General features: G+C 39.3%; 1 pseudogene; it reads left to right on the top strand.

The window, feature by feature from the left end:
- The first annotated feature begins 460 nt into the window (after window positions 1-460).
- LOC127670290 (uncharacterized) lies at window positions 461-566 on the top strand (annotated as a pseudogene).
- Window positions 567-6,515: the final 5,949 nt, after the last annotated feature.

The raw sequence follows: 6,515 nt of genomic DNA, 5'->3' as shown, positions 1-6,515 counted from the left end.
CCTAATAAAGTTCTCCCCTACTTCCTACCCTCTGGGTATCATAATGCCCTCTTCCTCCTGGCACTTCAGTAACTACAAGACTTAGTGGAACCTCTCTCACTGAGGTGAGTCCTATTTAGGGAACAGAGTCCACAGACAGGCAACAGATTCAGGGAAAGTAACACTCATTCTTGGGGAACTCCCATAAAGACAAAGCTACACATTTGTTACATATGTCATGGGGCTTAGGTCCAGTCCATGTTCACTCTCTGGTTTGTGGTTCAGTCTCTGGGAACTGCTAAATGTCAAGGTTAGTTGACTCTATTGGTCTTCCTGTGGAGTTCCTAATCTCATCCAGGCCTCAATTCCTCCCCCTCTCTCTTCCAAAAGATTTCCCAATCTCCAGCTAATGTTGATTGTGGATTGCTACATTTGTTTCTGTCAGCTGTTGGGTGAAGCTGATCCAAGGAAAGTTAAAAGATCTGACCCTAGAATCATTGCAGGTGTGGCTGCTCTATAACATGTGCATCAGAAGGGGGCAAAGAGGAAAGACCTACAAACATCTGAATAATTAGTAGCCTAACATTCCTAGAACAAAAAGAGAGCTGAGAAAATCATCAGACAAGTGCCATGGGTCTTGGTTAGGGAGCTAGCCTGTAATGACCAGCAGTCTGAGCAGGGACAGATCATGTCCCAGATGACCCATTCCAGGAGCCATGGGGCACAAGCAGGGTATAGCAATCCTGAGATCACTCCTGAGATGACCACAGACACCCAGAGACCCCAGGTACCACTAAAGGGGACAAGTAAGTGGTAGAGAAATAAAAAAGAAAAAGAAATATAAGGATGTGCGCACAATAAAAAGAGGCAGAATTAGAAATTTAAGGGTAGTGTCAAACAGCCTGATGAGAGTAGCTAGTAATGCCACCTAAGACCGTGGTAGGTTTCTGGCCTGTGCTGCCAACAGGGTCCATGTCTTGGTCTATGACTCTACTGCATCAGGGATCTCTTATCATCAAAGAACAGATGGATATCCATGACTGGGCAGCCACCCTTGAGATATGTTGCTGGCTGAGGGCTGTACAGAACTGGCCCCACCCCTCTCCATGACACCATGGGAGAGGCATCCCTAGGGGCATGAAAACAAGAGAGCTCTCCAAGTCCCTCATCTGTTGCAGGGCTCAGGAGAACAGGCCCTACACCTAACCTGGGCAGCACAGTAGAGCTGTCCTGAATGTGTGGGTTTCCAGTTAGCCGGCCCCAAGGGAGTGTGGGAGAGCCAGCACTGCCTTTTATCCAATCGGTTGTGTCATCTGCAAGAGAGAGTCCCTCCCCTCCCTTTTACCTTCTTTTCCAGCAGTATATGGAAATGCTGACTCCAATAAGGCCATGAAAGCAGGAGGACTGTCCCTGTCATTCACCTGTTGCAGCACTCAGAAGACCTTATACCTTGCCAGGGCAGCAGGATAAAGCTGACCCTGGTTGCAGGTGCTGTTGATGAGCTGGTTCTGAGGTGATGAGAGCAGGAGATCCAGTGAGCTAACCAGCTCACATACCTTTCAGTCCCAGATCCAGGACTTTGAATTGACCCACTTCAATACCTACCCCATTGATGAATGCCTGGGTTCATGAACAGGACAAAGCTATATTTTCAGAACTACAGGATCTCCATGACACAGGGCAATATTAGGATATCCAAGAGGTGTCCCAATGAGGTTTAACTATTGATAGAGTAGCAGAAACCAGTAGATTCATACCAGACCAATGAGTCATTGCAATACACATTCGCAAGTAATGTGGGCAAAAGGGTATTGAAGTGTGAAACTTCTAGTTTCTTTGGAAAGTTCGTTATGTCAAATGATGTTTGCTGGGGCACACAGGTGAAATGACGTTTTGCTAAAGCATGTGAAAAGAATTTTTTTCCTGAGGCAGACACAAGTGAAAGGATGTTTTGATATAGCAAGCACATGAAAGGAATCTCTTGGCCCAGTGGAACAGGAAATGCTCTCATCCAAGGAACAATCACTCTTTGGCTCCCACATTGTGGCCACCTGTGGCTCCATCATTTCTTCTGTGAGTTCCTCACCATAATTAAGTTTGCCTGTGTGGATATTCACTCCAATGAGGTCCAAGTCTTGGAAACCTCATTGGTCTTGCTTCTCTCACTGATACTGATGTCCTGTAGAAATATACCCAAGGCAGTTATCAGAATCAAGTCATTCCAGGCTTGATGCAGAACCTGGGTACATGCAGAGTCCACTTGATGGTGGTATCCCTCTTCTACAGGATCATCACAGCCATTTTCATCCAAACAGTCATATGCTACACAAATGAAAAGTTCATTTCTCTCTTCTATACTGTCATGACCCCATTCCTTAATCCTCTCATTTACCCACTGAGGAACAAGGAGGTGAAAAGAGCTCTGAGACTGCTCTTCAATAGAGCCTCTGAAGTATGCAAATGAAGCAGAGCACATAGTGACAGGACTTTATGACTAGAAGATCCTTAACATATTGTCATATAATCTTGTGCTAGAATCATCTTAGCCTATGAAGCACACTACATGTTTTGCCAGTGCTGCAATGCACTTGGCCTCAAGACTGTGTTCTCAGTCTCTACTCAGAATATTTTGGGACCCAGAAGAGGTCACATTTCCCCACATCTCTGGATGTCAGAGATTCTTCTGTTTCTCATACTCTGATTGTCCCTTCCCTACTTTCTTTTTCTCCTCTGTATATGAACTCACAAACATTACCATAATGCTCCATAGCATGTCCCTCCCCAGCCAGGCAGTGGTGGCCCATGCCTTTAATCCCAGCAATTGGGAGGCAGAGGCAGGTTGATTTCTAAGTTTGAGGCTAGCCTGGTCTACAGAGTAAGTTCCAGGACAGCCAGAACTATACAAAGAAATCTTGTCTCTGAAAACAAAGCAAAACAACAACAACAACAACAACAAAGAAAGCATGTTCCTGCCCAGGAATATTCTAATAATCCAAGAAAGCAACTTTTCCCATCTTTACAGCAAACATCACCATTGATATTGCAGAAAACATTGGGGAAGTTAAACTACAGACTTGGGATTATAACTCCACTATTTCTTTTCTAAGCTTGTGCAGATTTAGTCAAATCTTCATTTCCATATTGAGTTATGATTTAAAAACTAACATTCATCTTTATGATAACCAACATATTTCATACTAAATGACAAATAAATACCATATTTTCTAACTTGTACTTTTATGATTATAATACTGGTGGTATACTTATGCTTAACATGTTTTATTGTATCAACTAATATTTCTAACCCAGTTGGTAGTTTTTTTTTTATCTACTTGCATCCTTTTATGAATGAAAAAATCTATTCCTTGAAAATAACACCAAAATGAGGGATTCTTTACTATGTATCTCTTTGTTATATACACATATATGTATACATATATACACATATATACATATATACTCTAGCCATCTTCAGACTTAGAATGATAATGCAGAGGTTAAAAGCACTGGGTGCTCTTCCAGAGGTACTAAATTTAGTTCCCTGCAACCACATGGTTGCTTATAACCTTCTATAATGAGATCTGGTGCCCTCTTCTGGTATGTAGGCATACATGCAAGCAGAACTCTGTATATATAATAAATAAATCTTTTTAAAAAATCTAAAAAAATAAATCTAAAAAACATGTTTCTTGTCATTCAGTTTTATTAAATTATTTCTTTTATATTTTGAGATTATAATTTCATTGTTTGCCCCTCTAAACCCTCCCATATGCCCCTCCTTGTTCAGTGCTGTGGTAGTTTGAATATGCTTGGTCTATGGAGTGGAACTATTAGGAGGTTAGAGTAGGTGTGGCCTTCTTGGAAGAAGTGTGTCAGTGTGGAAGTGGACTTTAAGAACCTCCTCCTAGCCGCCTGGAAGACAGTCCTCTCCTGACTGCCTTTGGACCAAGATATAGAACTCTCAGCTTCTTCTCCAGCACCCTGTCTGCCTGGATCTGCCATTCTTCCTCTATGATGATAATGGACTAAACCTCTCAATGTGTAAGCCAACTCTAATTAAATGTTTGCCTTTTTAAGAGATACCTTGCTCATAGTTTCTCTTCACAGCAATGGAACCCCTAGCTGAGACAAGTGTGTTCTACTTGATTTTAATGATGGCAATCCTTCCAGTACTGATGCTCTGTGTATGGAAATAAATAGCACCTGGAATAGGAAAGGCTGAGGTCTTAACTGCTTCATTCCTAACATGAGTCCAACTTTATGCTGTATTGCAATAGTTAGAAAATACAGATGTCCCTCAGTGGAGGAATGGATACAGAAAATGTGGTATATTTACACTATGGAATACTACTCAGCTATTAAAAACAATGAATTCCTGAAATCCTTAGGCAAATGGTTGGAACTGGAAAATATCATCCTAAGTGAGGTAACCCAATCACAAAAGAACACGCATGGTATGCACTCACTGATAAGTGGATATTAGCCCAGAAGCTTGGAATACCCAAGACACAATTCATATATCAAATGATGTCCAAGAAGGAAGGAGAGGCCCCCTGGTCCTGGAAAGGCTTGATGCAGCAGTATAGGGGAATACCAGGATAGGGAGACAGGCGGGGTTGATTGGGGAACAGGGGGAGTCAAGGGGCTTATGGGACTTTTGGGGAAGGGGGAACCAGGAAAGGGAAAATTATTTGAAATGCAAATAAAGAATATATCTAAGAAAAAAAAAAGAAAATCCTCATCAAGGAGTAAATATTTAACATGTATCATTGATAAACTGTTTCTCATCCTAACAAAATTCATACTGTCAAGGAGAGGACATGGCCTTGATAGACACAAAAACATTTTCCATACGCTTGATACAGCAATGTAGAGGATTACCAGAATAGAGAAGTGGGAAGGGGTTGATTGGGGAACAGGCGGAGGGAAGAGGGCTTATGGGACTTATGGGGAGGGGGAAACTGGAAAAGGGAAATCATTTGGAATGTAAACAAAATATAGAAAAAAAAACCATTTTCCATAGATAAAGGTATGCAAGCAGTTACTAGTCATTACTGATGCCTTACTCAACCCATATTAATCTGTTTTACTATAATAATAAGAATTTTTAATAATCCAACAGATTTAGGCTATCCATCTTAAATAAGTTTGTTCGATGTTTTATATAAAAGTGTATGTTTATAAAAGTTTGTTGTGATTGGATTGACACAGTGCAATTTAATTGTGGTAACTTATTGGTAGCATCAGGTTTGATTTCCATGATTTCTGATTTACATAGTGTGGCAAAGATGCATTCCTCACACTGACATAAGCTCAAAGTCTGAAGAACATTCTCACCAAACCGCATAGTTTATCCTCTAGGTTTAGTCACCTAGTTCTCCAATCATGGAAGTTGTTGACCCAGTATAGCTATAACACATGACACTTACTTAAAGTTCTTCCTGAAAATATATACTAGCATGATCCACTTTTCACCTTAAATTTACCAACTTTATGCTTTTTCTTATACTTATTTTTATACTTATGAATTATGTATTTCCCTATTATCTTCTGCTACCTGATTGCAATTTTATGGTATCTGTGCATAGTCCATTATATTAAACTCAACCAATAATAACTTAATATAATATAAAATAAATCTGTAATCTTTCCCCATGTAATATTGTTATAAGAAGGAAAGCATGATTGTAAACAATCGCTAGTCAAATATCAACCATTTTTCATTCAATAAATAATAGTTTTAAAACCACTGTAAGGAAATCACTATAAGTAGCTAGAAGATACATGCATTGGCCGTATTAATACATAGTACTCCAGGGAAGATATTATAAACAAGAAAACACTTAATTCAAAAGACATATAGTGTTAAGTTTACTGACTCTTGGTGTGTTTGAGAAATTAGTATTAAAAGATGCATTTTTCCATTGGCTGCTATTACTTTGCAAATGATATAATTGCAAATATATGTAAACAGAATTAACTTGTTTTCTAGTTAAGAATATTCTGAATTTGCCAAAAAACAGAGAACACATTTCTAAAAAATGGAAGTCCTTGACTTCTAATGATAAAGGTCAGAAATTGACCCCACATCACACCACACACTTTTATCACTGTAACTATACAAACATCTGTTAAATGTTTCTATTGATTCATCCTCATAGTTATCCTCCTGAGTGGCTAAAAATTGAGATCTGATCAAATATAATCTGTTAAAACAGAAGTGATAATTGTCATTCTCTTTAAAGAATATAAACAGTCTGATGAATAAATGCCATATAAATATTTGAGAATCTTTACAGACAGAAAGTAGCTGAGCACAGAATACATAAGCAGATTTCTGTAAGATGAGAAATGGATGAAAAGAAGTAAAAAATTCACAGGTAAAAGGGGTGGGAGATGACAGTTAACTGCCTAAAGATAGTTAGGGCAGGGAAAGGGACAAAAGTAAGAATAAAGGAACTGGTACCACAGGATCTTAAAAGCACTAGAAAAAAAAAAAAGATAAAAACCATGTTAGAAGGCAGAATGTATTGTGA

Source organism: Apodemus sylvaticus, chromosome 19, assembly GCF_947179515.1.
Source record: "Apodemus sylvaticus chromosome 19, mApoSyl1.1, whole genome shotgun sequence".
NCBI classification, from domain to species: Eukaryota; Metazoa; Chordata; class Mammalia; order Rodentia; family Muridae; genus Apodemus; species Apodemus sylvaticus.
Note: the sequence above shows the minus strand (reverse complement) of the source record. Positions and strands in the feature narration are given on the sequence as shown.